A 16,074-nucleotide genomic window follows, 5' to 3' on the forward strand; every position below is an offset into this window, starting at 1 on the left:
GTTGGTGGTCATGAATCCAGGTGGATTAAATGCTCTCCTGCAAATGTTTCCTCTTGCTTTTATACCCTGAGGCCACTTTTAACAGGGCACCCATGTCTTGAAAGAACTGTAGACCATAAGGACTAGAGGAAAGCCTCCAGGTAATTTTACAGGTGGGGAAAATGGGTCTCAGAGAAGAAAATGAGTTTTCCAAAGGCACTCAATAGCAGAGCCGAGTTTAGAACTCAACATTTATTCATTCAACAAAGATCACCTCATGTCCTGAGCACTATTGCAGGCACTGTCGATAAAGCTGAAAATGGGACAGGCAAAGACCCTGGCTTCGTGAAGCTTATGGTTTACTGGGAGGACAGCTAATGTACTTGGAAACACATACATTGTCCATCCATGGCCCTACCCCCGGATGTCCCACCAGTAGTCCAGCAGCTACAGGTCATCCTTCTGTGTCTGCATGATGTTTTGCCAAACACCAGGGGTTGGGCCTAGGTCCAGTTGCTCATATCACAGACCACGAGTATTGCCAGGGAAGGAAATCTTTATTATGGAAACAATTATCAAAATACTAATTGTAGCAACAAACCCAAGGGTGTCCAAACCAAAACAGTTAGGGTGCCTTCTACTCTCAAGCCAGTCAACTGGGTTTGTCCAACCTGCAACAAATGGAAATTCCTTTGGAATTCCCCCAAATTGAGAGGAGAGACTCCTGCTGTCAGGGACCTACAGAGGGCACTCACCTATCTGGATGCAGATGTCCAATTTCAAAGCCTGTTCTTCCTAGGCAATCAGGAATGCAGTTGGGGCTGGCAGTGGTGAGGCAGAAGAGAAGGAGACTGAAATCCATCTCTGGCAAATATGGCTGGGAAGCTGGTAGGAGGGCTTCTGAAATGCTCCTGGTCCACGGCCACTGAGCCATAAGCAATGAATTCCTGATCAGAGAACCAGAATTTTGTTGGCAAACTCCAGGGGTTTGACCTAGGTCTGGCTGCTCACCACACAGAAAGCCAATCACTGAGACAACAAATGTTGCTCCAGAAGAAAAGCTGTGTTGGAGGTGACATTAGCCTAGCTGTCAAACCTCTCCCTCCCAACCAACTAAAGTTAGGGGTTTATAAAGCAGGGAAGGAGAACAGGAGGGGCAAGAAAGAGGAGTTGGTCAACAGGCAGCAGGTGTGTCTCATTGTCTGGGTGCAGCAATCTGAAAAGCCTCAGCTTTCTGATACTATCCAGGAGGCCCAAAGGTCAATTTCCTGAGAAAGGAACTCAGATAAGCCAAATGTACATTTCTAAAGTTTCAGAGGCCCTGTCCAGGCCAACACAGACCCAGCCCTGTTCCAAGGCCCCTGGTTCTCTGCAGAGTTCAAGGAGGGGGAGCTAAAGCTCTGCATTCTTTCCCACTCCCAAAGATTATACATGGGAAGCACAGGAGAAGGGGGACTGTTGTTGCAGCTAGAAGAGGCAGGTGTCAAAGGATGTTGGATACAGCCATAGAAGGCTCTGGTTGTGATTAATGGCCTGGCCAAGCTCCCGCTGCTGTCTTCAGAAGGTGATGGACAGTTCAGACTGGACTCCCACTCCATGGACCTGGTTGCTTAGCTGTCAATATAGGCAGCTCCCTTCAGAGCATAGTGACAGATGTTAAGCAGCAGGTCTGGTGACAAGGTGACACAGTGACCCTGTCACCCTTTGTTAAGAATCATCATAGCTCCCATTCTTGTGTGTCTGTGAGGAGATAGGCACTGTGCTTGGTGATATTCAAACATCACTTCTAAGAGACAGTGGTTGGAATCCACTGTCCTATCCATGTGTTCTATATGCACAAGGAGAAATATAAAATGACTCAAAATGCTCCTTTGTAAATAGCTGCATGGAGGCCCAGTAGTCTTATTCTGGGCTCAGTGAGAAAATCATGCTCATAGTGCATGCCTACAGCTTGTAGGATTCGCTGGAATGGCTTATTTAACCCTCTTTCAATCTCTCATGTCCTAGAATCTAAAGTTTACGGTCTTCCTGCTTAGACTTGCAGCAAAGGGTAGGAAAAGACATGGCTGCGTTTACCAAAAGCCCTTGGTCTTCCCTTGATCCTCAGCTTATGCAAAAAGGAGGTCTGCAGCAAAAGGTGGAAGGATATTGGAGGATGCAGTCCCTTAAAGCACAGTGACCTCACCCTTGGTAAAATGAGTCAATGTCTGTGGCTGGCAGTGAGCAATTTTCATTGTTCAGCGAGTGGGGAGAGAGAATGTAACAAGGGGTCAAGTTAATGACTTTTCCCCATACCAGCCATTGAGGCTCAGAGAGGACAGAAACACAGACAAGTGGAGCTGGGATTTGAACTCGGGGCTCTATCTCCAAATATATGCACTCTTGGTATTAACATCATGGGCTAAGCTTGCAGTGTAGATAGTGCTTTCCTATAAGGTCAGCTGGCTGAACGGGCCTTTGGATCACATCACTTCACCTGTACCAACTCCTGGCTAAACAAAGCTGGGCCTGCCTGCTCCATCTGGGAGGCAATAGGGACCTGTGTCTAGGACTAGGCTTGGGTGTACTCCTGGCTTTGCCATCTTTTAAGCTGTGTAACCTCAAGTAGTTTGTTAAACCCCTCTAATTTTTGGTTTCTTTTTGAGTAATAAGGGGTGGGAGCGGAGACCTATCTTTAGAGCCTCTCTGGCCAGCAGAAGCACCAGGACAAGGATTATTATGCCCATTTTACAGATGGGGCAGCTGAGGCTCAGTAAGGCCAAGTGACTGGCCTGATTTAGCAGCGGGGAAGCTGGGATTAGAGTTCAGAGCTCCTGACTCCTCATTCAGTGCTCTTCCTAAGACAGTCACTCTGATCTCCTTCGAGTTCCAGGCCTGGTTGTCCGGCCAGTGCAGGGAACATTTGAAAGAGTTCCAAAGAGTTCCCTGGCCTAGCACAGGCAGGGAGTGCCTAACTCAGCCCTAGGAGGCATTCATCCCTATTGTTCACTTCAGTCTCAAGCGACCTGCCTCAAAAGTGGGGTGGGTAAGAGGCTCGTTCCATAGGTGCCCAGCCTATTCTCTCTTCTCCCATGTTTGAGGGAACTCAATTTTTGGCATCAAAGGCCTGTAGAAGAGTTTAAATGTGACCTCTCTGAATAAAGGGAAGTATTGGAAATTATTCTTGTTGCCGGTGGTTCCTTGGGTGTCTCATTTAGGACTATGTGAGCATGATGGCTCATGGTCCATGGACTAATGCCCCTTACCTGTGCATGGAAGTCCCAGGAGTGCATTTCGAGGGCATGGATGGGGACAGGCAAGAGTGTTTCCTGTGGCTGAGGAGCAAATACTGCTGGCAGGGCCCAGCTGGTACCAGTACATTACACTGGCCCCATCATTTTAAATGCAGAAACAGGACCATGGAAGGAGCATCTACTGCCTAAAGTTACACAGTAATTTGGAAGCAGACTTCAACCTAGTGTTTTCCCTCAAATTCTTGCTGCCTCCTAGAGCTGGAGAGAAATGATTTGAGATAATTCAGTCTTTGGGTCAATTGTAAATAACTAGGGTGCACTAAAGAATCCTGACAGCACCTCCAAGTTCTGATCTCAAAAATTTAGATCTACATTCTTTTTTTCTCTGCAATCCTGAGTGGCCCACATTTTGTTCAGTGTGGTGCTAAGCTCACCACAGGTTGGCTGTATGGGTGGGCAAGCTATGTAGCCTCTCTGTGCCTCCGTTTCCTGCTGTAAAGTCAGGACAATGATGATATCAGATCCATCTCATGAGCCTCCTCAGGTTCTCTTGGTCTCCTCTAACTCCTGGAACCTCAATTGCTACCTGATTCGCAGCTGTTGCTATGGCAACATACTCCATGCCCATGGAGTCCGACCACCTGAAGCCAAAGTCCAGGATCTCTGGCTCCTCCTACCACATGCATATTATGTAAAGGATCTCCTGGCAGGGTGCACTTTAAGAGCTGGGAAACAGGAGATTTGAGGGAGCTGTAGTTGCACACTCTCTCCACTCCTCCTTCTGTTGGACCACCCAGGAAATTTCCCTATGCAGTCTAACTGGGGACAGACCACATCAGCCAACCAACTACTGTAACCAGCTTGGTAGTGCATGACTGACCTTGTGTCTTAGCTTTCCTTCCTCATTTCCCTTCTCCCCTTAGTCTCTCTGCCCTGAGACTGTACCTTCCAAGAGCATATGAGCATTTAAAACTTGCCCCAGGTGCATTTTCTGGGGAGCCTGCATTAAGACTAAAGCCAAAGCAAAGAGTGATGTGAGAATTAAACAAACAGATTCATGAAAATGCACTTTGAATTGGCCTAGCACTTTGTAAGCACCCCATAAATGTGAGCTGCTGTCGTCATTATTATGGCTGTTAATATCTCTTGGAGTCTGATATTCAAGGGAAGGAAGCATCAAGCATGGGAGAAAGATGAAGGCTAGAAGACTCAGCAAGTCTGCTTTTCCATCTTCTCCTGCCTGCTCTGTTCTTGCCACTCTGGCAGCTGATTGGATGGTGTCCAGCCAGATTGAGGGTGGGTCTGTCTCTCCCAGTCCACTGACTCAAATGTTAATCTCCTTTGGCAACACTCTCACAGACACTATAGATGTTACTATACCTGGCTCTTGTGTGATGTGGTCCCCACCTGTCTTGCCTGTCTCTGCCCTGGATGCAGCTCCAATCCTACCCTGGTCTTTCTTTCATCTGGGCTTTCTTGCATGCCTTTATCTCCACTTGGGACACTCATTTATTCATTCATATACTCACACAGGTATTTTTTGAGCATCCACTCAAAAAACCATCCACTGGTCTTAGAGGCTTACACTAGTCTCACTTGCCTTTTCACCTTACTAATTGCCCTCCTTCCTCCAGATGTCAGCCTTCCTTGACTTCCAGGCGGGGCTGGGAAGGCTGCCATAGCCTTCTGCACACCTGTACCTCCCTCTGTTTTTAGGTATTTTTAAAAATTATTTTAGTTATATATGTATATATAATTTCAATAGTCTTGGGGGTACAGGTGGTTTCAGGTTACATGGATAAGTTCATTAGTGAACATTTCTGAGATTTTAGTGTACCTGTCACCTGAGGAACGTACACTACTCAATATGCAGTATTTTATCCCTCACTCCCCTCCCAACCTTCCCCCTCAACCCTGAGTCCCCAAAGTCCATTATATAAGTCTTCTTTTCAAGGCAGGGTCTCACTCTATTGCCCAGGCTGGAGTACAGTGCCATGATCTCAGCTCACTGCAGCCTCGACCTCCCAGGCTCAGGTGATTCTCCTACCTCAACCTCCCAAGTGGCTGGGACTACAGGTGCGTGATACCAACTCTGGCTAATTTTTTGTATTTTTTGTAGAGACGGGCTTCTGCCATGTTGCCCAGACTGGCATTATATCACTCTTAATGTTTATGCGACCTCATAGCTCAGCTCCCACTTATAAGTGAGAACATATAATATTTGGTTTTCCATTCCTGAGTTACTTCACTTAGAATAATGGTCTCTACACATGTATACATATGTAACAAACCTGCACATTGTGCACATGTACCCTAGAACTTAAAGTATAATAAAAAAGAAAAAAAAGAGTAATGGCCTCTAGCTCCATCTGAGTTGCTACAAGACATTATTTCATTCTTTTTTATGGCTGAATAGTATTCCATGGTATAAAGATAACACATTTTCTTTATCCACTCACTGGTCCATGTCTGCCCTTAGGTTTGTGGCTATTTACTTGAGGCTCTCTCCAGACAGCTGTGAGGTCCAGGACCCAATTAATGGTTGATGCTAAGGAAATTGATCCATAAAACACCTGCTAGATGTCAGGCTTTATCTGGCACCAGAGATAAAGCAGTTAATAAAACAGACAGATAATTCACGTTTTCATGCAATTTACATGATAGTTGGGGGTGGGAGCAAATGGTAAACAAGAGGAGTAAGTGAACTATACAAGATATTAGGTCACTGAAAATGTGGAGGAGGAAAAAAAAGAAGAAGCTGTAGAAGGGACTAGAAGGCATTGGAAGTGGTGCAGAGAGCATTTTAGATAGAGTGGGCAGGGGAAGGATTCCTTGGGAAAGACATTTAAGTAAAGATCTGAAGAACGTAAAGGGACCAGCTATGTCTAGAACTTGGGAAGAGCATTTTAGGCAGAGGGAACAGTCAATGCAAAGGCCCTGAGGTAGGAGCAGGAATTGGTGGGTTTGAGCACCTTCAAGGAGGCCAGTATGGCTGCAGTGGGGTGATCGAGCAGGTGAGGAATGGTGGACAAGATGAGAGAAGTGATGAGGGTCAGATGATGTAGGGCCTTGTAGGACTTTGTAAATATGTTGGCTTTAACTGAGTGTAAGGTGGGAGCCATTTAGGGTGAACAACCATCTCACTTTGCCCGGGACTGAGGAAGCTCTTGGGACACAGTACTTTTGGTGCTAAAACAGGGAAAGTCCTGAGCAAACTAGGATGAGGTTTGCCCTAGGCCCTAGAGCAGGTCTGTCTGACCCATGGCCATGGCCCGAGGGACTCCTGCGGCCCAGGACAGCTTTGAATGTGGCCCAACAGAAACTCATAAACTTTCTTAAAGCGTTATGAGATTCTTTTAGAGCCTTTTTTTTTTTTTTTTTTTTGCTCATCAGCTATTGTTAGTATTAGGGTATGTTACGTATGGCCCAAGACAATTCTTCCAATGTGGCCCAGGGAGGCCAAAAGATTGGTCACACCTGTAATCCCAGCACTTTGGGAGGCTGAAGCGGGAGGGTCACTAGAGCCTAGGAATTCAAGACCAGCCTGGGACACATGGTGAAACCCCGTCTCTACCAAAAAAAAAAAATTGCCAGGGGTGGTGGCGCATGCCTGTAATTCAGCTACTTGGTAGGAGATTTAGGCAGGAGAATTGCCTGAACCCAGGAGTTGGGGGTTGCAGTGAGCCAAGATTGTGCCACTGCACTCCAGCCTGGGAGACAGAGTGAGACTCCATCTCAAATAATAAAAATAATAATAAAAAGACTGGACACCCCTGCCTAGAGCCAGTGTAGGCTTTGGAGCAGAGTTTTGACATGACTTTTGCCTGGGTTTTTTGATGATATCTCTGGCTGCTGGATACAAAATAGGCTCTAAGGGGACAAGAGCAGAATTAGGGAGACCAGTTTGGAGGTTATGAATCCAAGTGAGGGATGAAGATGGCTCAGACCAGAGTGGTAGCAGGGCAGGTGTGAGAAGTAATGAGCTTCTGAGTAAATGTAGAAGGCAGCACCAACAGGAAAGTTGCACTGGAGAAATGAGGGCCTGTTCCCTGTGTCACAACCTGGCAGATGACCTCCTGGCAGGTGACATGCCCAGCTCTCCTGGGTAAGGCAAGAGCTAGATCTTGTCTTCCCTGGGCTTCCTCTCAGTCTCATTGGTGGGAGAAGCCGAGAAACAGCGACTCTCTGCACCTTCTGAGTGTCGCCAGGACTTTGTCATCATGGCTCCACCCTAAGGAGGCAGAGAAGGCAAGGCATGTGCCCTCTTTCTACAGATGAAGAAATTGAAGCTCAGAGAGTGATAGGCCCATGGGCACCCAGCAAGCGTGTGTCAGAGCTGGAACTGCACCATGGGTTCACTCCGCCACCAGGCGTCAGGCAGGCCTGGGGTTCGATGCCAACCTTTGCAGAGTATAACTCACCTGGGACACTTCTGAGACTCAGTGTTCTCATTTGTGAAATGCAGACAATGATCCCTGCCAGCTGTATCCTAAAAAGTAAAGGAGACTATACCTGTGAAAGTGCTCAGCACTGCAGGGAACATGATGCCTAGTAGGCCCTCAGTAATGTCAGCTGCCCTTCTTCCCCTAGACGCATCCCTTGGCCTGCCCTTGCAAATCTTTTCTAAGTTAAAGGATGTTCTTAAAGACTGTTTGGGAGAGCCCAGTGGAGCCATTCTGTTCAGCCAAGTGGGAAATATTTACATCTTCTTTTCTAAAGGCAAACGATTTCATAGCGAGGCGGAATTAGTTCCCAAGTAGCCTCAGGGTTGTCTTGTAAATACATAGCTATGAGTGTTACAGGAGCCCCCATTTGTCCAGCAAACCAGAACAGAGATGCTTGAAGGCTGTAAATATCAGAACAGTATCTCTCCCAGTTCCAGTTTTGGACAGCCAGAAATTTATTTCACTCCTTCTCTCTCCCACTTCACTCACTCACTCATTCATTCATTTATGAATTAACTCAACAAGCATTTATCGAGTATCTATTATGTGCTAGGCACTGGGCTAGGCACCACAGAACGAAGCAGGAGCAAGAGAAAACAGGATCCTGCCTTCATGGCACCGGAAGTTGGTGCGTGGTGCACAACAAAGCAATGATTAATCATAATGACAATAGCTCATGTTTCTGATGTTTTTATTGAGATCTGCTTTGCATGCAGTGAAATTGCTGAGATCTAAAGTGTGTTGCTCAGTCTGTTTGGATGAATGCAGATCAGGACAGGACATCTTTAATCACCCTAGAAAGTTGCCTCGTGTCCCTTCCCAGTCAAGTGTTCCCTCCTCCCCCGAGCAACCACTGCCCTGATTTGTGTCGTCACAGGTTATTTTTACCTATTCCAGAATTTCATACAAATGGGATCATGCAAAATATACTTTTTTTGGTGCAGACTTCTTTCACTCAGCAAAACATTTTTGAGATTCATCATATTATTAGATGAGTCAGTAGTTTGTTTTTTTTTATTGCTGAGTAATATTTCATTGTCCCAATATACCACAGTCATCTTATTTTCCTGTAGATGAATATTTAGACTGTTTCCAGTTCGGGATTGTTATGAAGAGAGCTGCTCTGAACATTTGTGTTCAAGGCTTTTTATGGACATTTGCTTTTGCTTCTGTTGGATAAATACCTAGTTGTATTTGTCCAGATTGCTGGGTCTTAGGGTAGATATATGTGCAATTTCTTGAGAATTTGTTGTTTTCTTCTTCCTGTTTTTTTTTTCTTCTTCTTCTTCTTTTTTGAGACGGAGTCTTGCTTTGTCCCCCAGGCTGGAGTGCGATAGTGCAATCTCGGCTCACTGCAACCTCTGCCTCCCGGGTTCATGCAATTCTCCTGCCTCGGCCTCCCGAGTAGCTGGGATTACAGGCATGCGTCACCACGTCCAGCTAATTTTTTTTTGTATTTTTAGTAAAGATGGGGTTTCACCATGTTGGCCAGGCTGGTCTCGAACTCCTCACCTCGTGATCCACCTGCCTCGTTGGCCTCCCAAAGTGCTGGAATTACAGGCGTGAGCCACCGCACCCGGACGTCTTTTTTTGTTAGAGTTGAGGTTCTCACTACGTTGCTCAGGCTGGCGTTGAACTCCTGAGCTCCTCAGCCTCCTGAGGGCTACAGGCACACGCCACCGCACCTGGCTTTGCTGTGCCCTTTTCTATTTCTTCCAGCTGTGTAAAGGAATCCCAGTTCCTCCACATCCTTACCCTCATTTGATGATGTTGGTCTTTTAGTTTCAGCCATTATGGTGGGTGATAGCAGTATCTTATGGTGCTTTTAATTGGCATTTTTCTAATAACTAATGAGGTTGAACACATTTTCAAGAACTTATTGGCCATTTACATATATTCTTGCATGATGTGTCTGTTCAGGTTTTTTAAATTGAGTTGCTTGTCTTTTTATTATCCAGTTGTAAGAATTCTTTATATGTTTTAGATGCAAGTTCTTTGTCAGAGATATGTTTTGCAATATTTTCTTCCAGTCTGTGGTTTGCCTATTTGTATTCTTAAAGATGTATTTTGATGAGCAGATGTTTTTATTTTTGGTAAAGCCGGTTTATTTTTTTTTTCCTTTATGATTCATGCTTTCTAAACCCTTTCTAAGAAATCTTTGCCTTCTCAAAAGGTCACTGAGATATTCTCTCATCTTTTTCTTCCAGCATTCTTCTGTTTTAGTTTATAATTTATACTTAGGTCTGTGATCACTTATAATATACTAGGGACATATTAAGTGCTTAATGTGGAGTGTCTTATTTAATTCTCCTTAACACGTCTATGCAGAAGATACAAACATTATCTCCATTTCACATAGAACGCCTTCCATTTAGGTCTCTTACTGAGTTTCACTCATGTATCTACTTCTTTGTTCCATAAATACTTGCCTACCATTTATTCTGGAGACAGGAAGAACTGCATCTGAATTTGCATTTGACCATCACATTGAAGACTCTCAGTTCTGATGTGGAGAAAACAGCAACTGTAGCCAGGAAGGACTTCACAGAGGAAGAGGGTTGGGATAGCTGTCGAAGGCTTGGTACAGTGCAAATACTCAAGTATAAGGAGGAAAGGTCTCTAGGGAGAGGAAATGCATGGGTGAAGGTGGAGAGGCTGGAAGGCCTGTTGTTGAGATGGTTTGTCCAATGGCAAATTGTAATCATGGCCCCAGTAATTCATCTCTCCCTATACCCTTGAGTCGTCATGTGACCTTGGAGTTCCTATCATCAAGGCAGAGTATTTCCTTCCTATGTGACTGTTTCTTTTTCTTTTTTTTTTACCCAACAGAATGAAGTAGAATATATGGTATACCAGTTTTAAGCCTAGGTCTCAAGAGGGCTTGCATGTTTCTGCTTGCTCTCTTGTGTCTCTGTCATCTTCATGGAAACACACCTGGGCTGACCTGCTGGTTCACAAGAGTCACATGGAGCATGGCTAAGTCACTTCAGACATCCTAGCCAAGGCCATTCAAGATCTGCCAACAGCCAGCAAGCCAACCTCCAGTGTATCAGTTGGGTCATCTGAGAAACAGACATGTAGGTGGAGTTAGGAGTACAAGATGGTGGAAGACAAAAGGTGACAGAAGCAGAATTAGGCAGGGAAAGGCTTTAGATCTCAATGTCCATCTGATACCTATTATACGAAAGGAGGGAAGAGAAACAGGATTGTACAGAGAGCCTAAGATCATGATCATATTGGACAAAGTCTCAACCAACTCAAAAGGGAGATCTGGAGCAAAAAGTTTCCTATCTAGGAATCAAGTATTGGGCAGAACAGCCAAGCTCTGGCACTCTGCTCCATTAAGTCGTTATCTGAGGGCTGCACCCCAACTGTGGGGCCTTGGCTTGAAAGCCAAGGGAGATTCTGAAGATAGTAGCAACTTGAAGCTGCCAAGTAACTGCGGCTCTTGCAGCTGAACATGAAGTTCTTTTTGATGTGAGATGCAAGCAGTGTACTTTCAAGACTGCCACCCGCAAATAGGTGAAAAAGTCCCAGCTAAGAGCAGCAGAGCAGAGCAGGACCACGTAACCAACAAATCCAAGCACATGAGCAATAAACTGTTACCAGTGCGTACCACTGGGCTTCTGTGAGTGTTTGTTAGCAGTGTTATTGTGACTATAGGTAACTGATACAGTGAGTGAGTTCTGCTCTCAACTGACAGGCATCTCACCTCTTATTGGGGAAAAATGGAGGCTCTGCTACTGCTAAATAAATAAATAGTGGTTATTCATTGCATATGTGCCTGACTCTGCTAGGCAACCCGTTTCCATTTAATAGTATCTGAGCTTATGACTTCAGTAAGTATCAGTTTGTATTGAGTAGCACAATTGTGGCATCCCAGCAGCTGTTGAGGGCTAGGGGATGGGGGAGATTTTATGCAGCCACTAAAATACAGCAACTGTCAAAAAACCTTAGGATACTTGTTACTTATTCATGCTCATGCACTTACACACTTGTGATTTGGGGGCAGAGGGTGAGCATTGTTGTCTAGGCTCATTGCATCTGGGGAAATACCATAAATAATGGCCTCTAGGGAGAGAAGGCAATTTCACCTTTTAACTTGCACTAACTCAGAATTATTCTGAAGTGGGGCACCATGACAGATGTGAAAGCCTCAGAAATGTCCTCAAGGGCATCTCCCAAGTATTTCCCATACATTTCTTCAACTTCTCAATTTTCCTTCCTTTATCCAATCTATCAGTGGCACTTTTGACTCTACCAGGAAAATATCCCAAATAGGTCCATTGCCCTCTACTCCCATCACTGCCACTCTTGTTGAGCACCAGCATTTCTGAGCACCAGCATTTCTTGCCTGGTTGCTGTCATCATCTCCTACTTAGCTCTACATTTTCACTCTTGCCCCCAACTATCTGTTCTTAGCCCAATAGCCAAAGTGATTTTGTTAAAAATAAAGTCAGATCAAGATATCCCTCTCCTCAAAATTCTTCCATGACTCCCTGTCTCACTCCAAATAAAAACAAAATTATTACCATGAGTTTTGCTTATCCATTATCAGGAAACAAACCACCCCAACACTCAGGGGCTTAAAATAATATTATTTCCCACTGGGGTAGCTGGAAAGTCCAACATCACCTTACTCACATGGCTGGTAGTTAAAGCTGGTTGCTGTCAGAGATCCACTGGGGCCATCAGGTGGGTACCTCAGTTCTCCTCCATAGGTTTGCCTCCACATGGCTGCTTAGGCTTCCTCCAACCATGGTGGCTGAGTCCAAGTGCAAGAATTACAAGAGGAGGCCGGGCGCGGTGGCTCAAGCCTGTAATCCCAGCACTTTGGGAGGCCGAGACGGGCGGATCACGAGGTCAGGAGATCGAGACCATCCTGGCTAACACGGTGAAACCCCGTCTCTACTAAAAAATACAAAAAACTAGCCGGGCGAGGTGGCGAGCGGCTGTAGTCCCAGCTACTCGGGAGGCTGAGGCAGGAGAATGGCGTGAACCCGGGAGGTGGAGCTTGCAGTGAGCTGAGATCCGGCCACTGCACTCCAGCCTGGGCGACAGAGCGAGACTCCATCTCAAAAAAAAAAAAAAAAAAAAAAAGAATTACAAGAGGTGAAAGGGGAGGTTGTAGATCTCCAAAGGCCAAGTCTTGGGAACTATGCCATATCACTTCTACTGCCTTCTATTAGTTGGCCCATTTTGTTGTTGCTGTTGTTGTTGTTGTTGTTGTTGCTGTTGTCGTTGTTAAGATGGAGTCTGGCTCTGCCGCCCAGGCTGGAGTGCAGTGGCGCGATCTCGGCTCACTGCAAGCTCCGCCTCCCGGGTTCACGCCATGCTCCTGCCTCAGCCTCCCGAGTAGCTGGGATTACAGGCGTCCACCACCTCGCCCCGCTAATTTTTTGTATTTTTAGTAGAGACAGTGTTTCACCATGTTACCTAGGATGGTCTCAATCTCCTGACCTTGTGATCCGCCCACCTCAGGCTCCCAAAGTGCTGGGATTACAGGCGTGAGCCACCGCGCCCGGCCAGTTGGCCCATTTTTATTGTATGTGTGTTTAGGGGGAATGCTACAAAAAGGCATGACTATTGAGAGATGTAGTTCACTGGGAGGTCTGGAGGAGGTGTCGCCAATATAACCGGTTACCACCATGGTCTATCCTTGTGCTGTCCAATCAGATAGCCACTAGCTATATTCAGCTACTGAAAGTTTCTAGTGGCCAGTCCAAACGGAGATAGATATGTTGTAAGCATAAAATGCATATCAGATTACAAAGACATGGTATAAAAAATGTAAATACATCATATTAATAATTATATATATAAAATAACTTGAAAATATTTCATTATATTGGGTTAAATAAATATTTTAAATTAATTTCGCTCGGTTATTTCTATTCATTTGAATATCTAGAAATGTTAAACATATTCTGGCTTGCATTCTATGTTAATTGCATAGATCTACCCCAGTCCCTGTTTACCCCCTCTGACATCTAACGCTATGTTCCTTTCATTCGTCAATTCCTGCCACACTGGCTGCCTGTCAGTTTCTTTTCTACCTCTGATCCTTCTCTCGTGCTGTTCCTTGTGTGTGGAATGCTCTTCCCATTGGAATTCTCATGGCCGGCTCCTTCTCATCCTTCACATCTCAGCTTCAACGTGCTTTGCTCTCAGAGTCTAGAGTAGACTTCCTCCGGTTACTTTAGTCCCCACTTCCTGTTTATTTTCTCTGTGGTCTGCATCACACGTTGTACTGTAGTTAGTGGTCTGCACGTTTTTTTGTTTTGCTTTGTTTTGTTTTTGTCTGTTTCAGCTACTACTCAGGAAAATCCACAAGGACAAGAACTCTTTCCTGGCATGAAACAGAAACTCAAAATATAATTTTAAAAGAATGCCCTGAAAAGTCTTGGCGGATATACTGAAGAGTCCCAGTCTCTAAACCAATGTGATAAATACATGGGGGAGTCCCAGATCCTAAGATCAAGCCTTAGATTTACAAATAGTGCCATCATTGTTATTATCATTATTGTTTTTAGTGGCTGCGGGTTAAAGACCTCTGGGGAATTCTGAGGGACAAGGGTGGGAGGCAGAGCGTGACTCCTGTGACCCGCCTGTGGGGTCTTTCTCCATCAGCAGAAATGAACGTGGCGCAGAACATGCCAGACCTTCTCACAGCTGGCACCCACCATTCTATGGCTTCCTTTTACCCTGGGGCCAAAACCCCTCAAATCTCTATCCTGACCTACAGGACTATAAGCACGTAATTGATGCTCAAGGAGTATTTGCTTGTTATTTCCTCTCATTATAAAAAAAAAAAAAGTGTTGGCTATTGTGAATGGTGCTGCAATGGATATATGCATGCATGCATCTTTATGACAGAATGATTGACATTCCTTTGGGTATATACCCAGTGATGAGATTGCTGGGTTGAATGGTAGCTCTGCTTTCACCTCTTTCGGGAATTGCCACACTGCTTACCACAATGGTTGAACCAATTTACACTCTCACCAACAGTGGTATAAGTGTTTTCTTTTCTCCACAACCTCGCCAACACTGTTGGGTACTAAGCTTAGTACCTGGGTCACGAAATAATCTGCACAACAAACTCCCATGACATGAGTTTACCTACATAACAAACCTGCACATGTAGCCCTGAACCTAAGATAAAGGTTAAAACCCTCTAAAATCTGAAAAGACAAAGAATGTAGGAGGGGAATAGCAGACTACCAGGACAGGGATTGACTGCTCAGGGGCTGCCCCCAGCTCTCAAACAGTACCCTAAAGGTCTCCAAAGTGGCAACCAGCCCCTAGCACCTGTTCATCTGAGATGCAATGGCAATGGAAAACAGAAACCACCTATCTAGAGACCCAAGGAGCATTTTAAGAACAACAGAAAGCAGGGGTGAAATGAATGAAAGAAGAAAGGTAATTTAATTTTAATGCAATTGCTTCAAGTACAGTAAACGCAAGCATCTGGTTTTGGAAAGATTGAGTGGAAGAGGATATACTTTTTGTAACAGGCTACTCCAGAGTCACAGGTCTTATTTGTCATTTATTTAAGCATCAGGGAGTACAGTAAGTTTATTCAAAATGAGATAATGGGTGTGAATGCATTTTGTAAACTTTATAGTGCCTGGGAAATAAGAGGTGATGGTTATTTTGCAAGCATAATGTGCTCTTGATACAACAGTCCTAAAGATTTCGTAAGTAGAGAAGTGAGACCATTTTGTTCACCACTGAATCCTCAGTGCCCAGCCCTGGGAGACACTAATGACTATGTTGGATAAACGAGTGACTGAATGAAGAAATGAATAATCACTGGGCCGGGACTCCAGAGGCCTGAGTTTATGTCCTGACCACACCTCTGAGTGGGCTTGGGCAAATCCTGTTACCTCTCTGAGCCACTGTTTCCACATCTATAATCATAGTACCTGCCCTGAGAATTCAATGGAAAAATGTATGCTAAGTGCTGGGCACAGTCACTGGTATACAACAAGTACAAAATAATAGCATACTTTCTTTTGTATTGCAAAGTCAAAATGCAGACTCAATACATTGGAGCTTCTAAAATTTAAAATACAGCTGTCCTTACAAAGTGATTCAGAGTCAACGCTTCAATTGATTTCAATTCTTACAAGAAATGGCCTCAGAAAAACAGCGCGATTGATCTCTGGTGAGAAATTAAATTATAAAACAAGTAAACTAGGGTGAACATCACCCATCAGGCTGTGGCAATGGGTGCATGGAAACTGATGAGCCGTCATTAATTTCTCCCACAGAATCACTACCTAAATATGAGTTGGCAGTGTGGGGAAAAGGAAGCCATTTATCCGTGGCCAGATACAGACTCGCAGATGCACTGACAGTGTCATAATGACACACTGAAAGTATGTCGTGCAGGGATCAGTGTTCAACTGAAG

Source organism: Trachypithecus francoisi, unplaced genomic scaffold (genome assembly GCF_009764315.1).
Source record: "Trachypithecus francoisi isolate TF-2019V2 unplaced genomic scaffold, Tfra_2.0 Lachesis_group14, whole genome shotgun sequence".
In the NCBI taxonomy this organism is placed as follows: Eukaryota; Metazoa; Chordata; class Mammalia; order Primates; family Cercopithecidae; genus Trachypithecus; species Trachypithecus francoisi.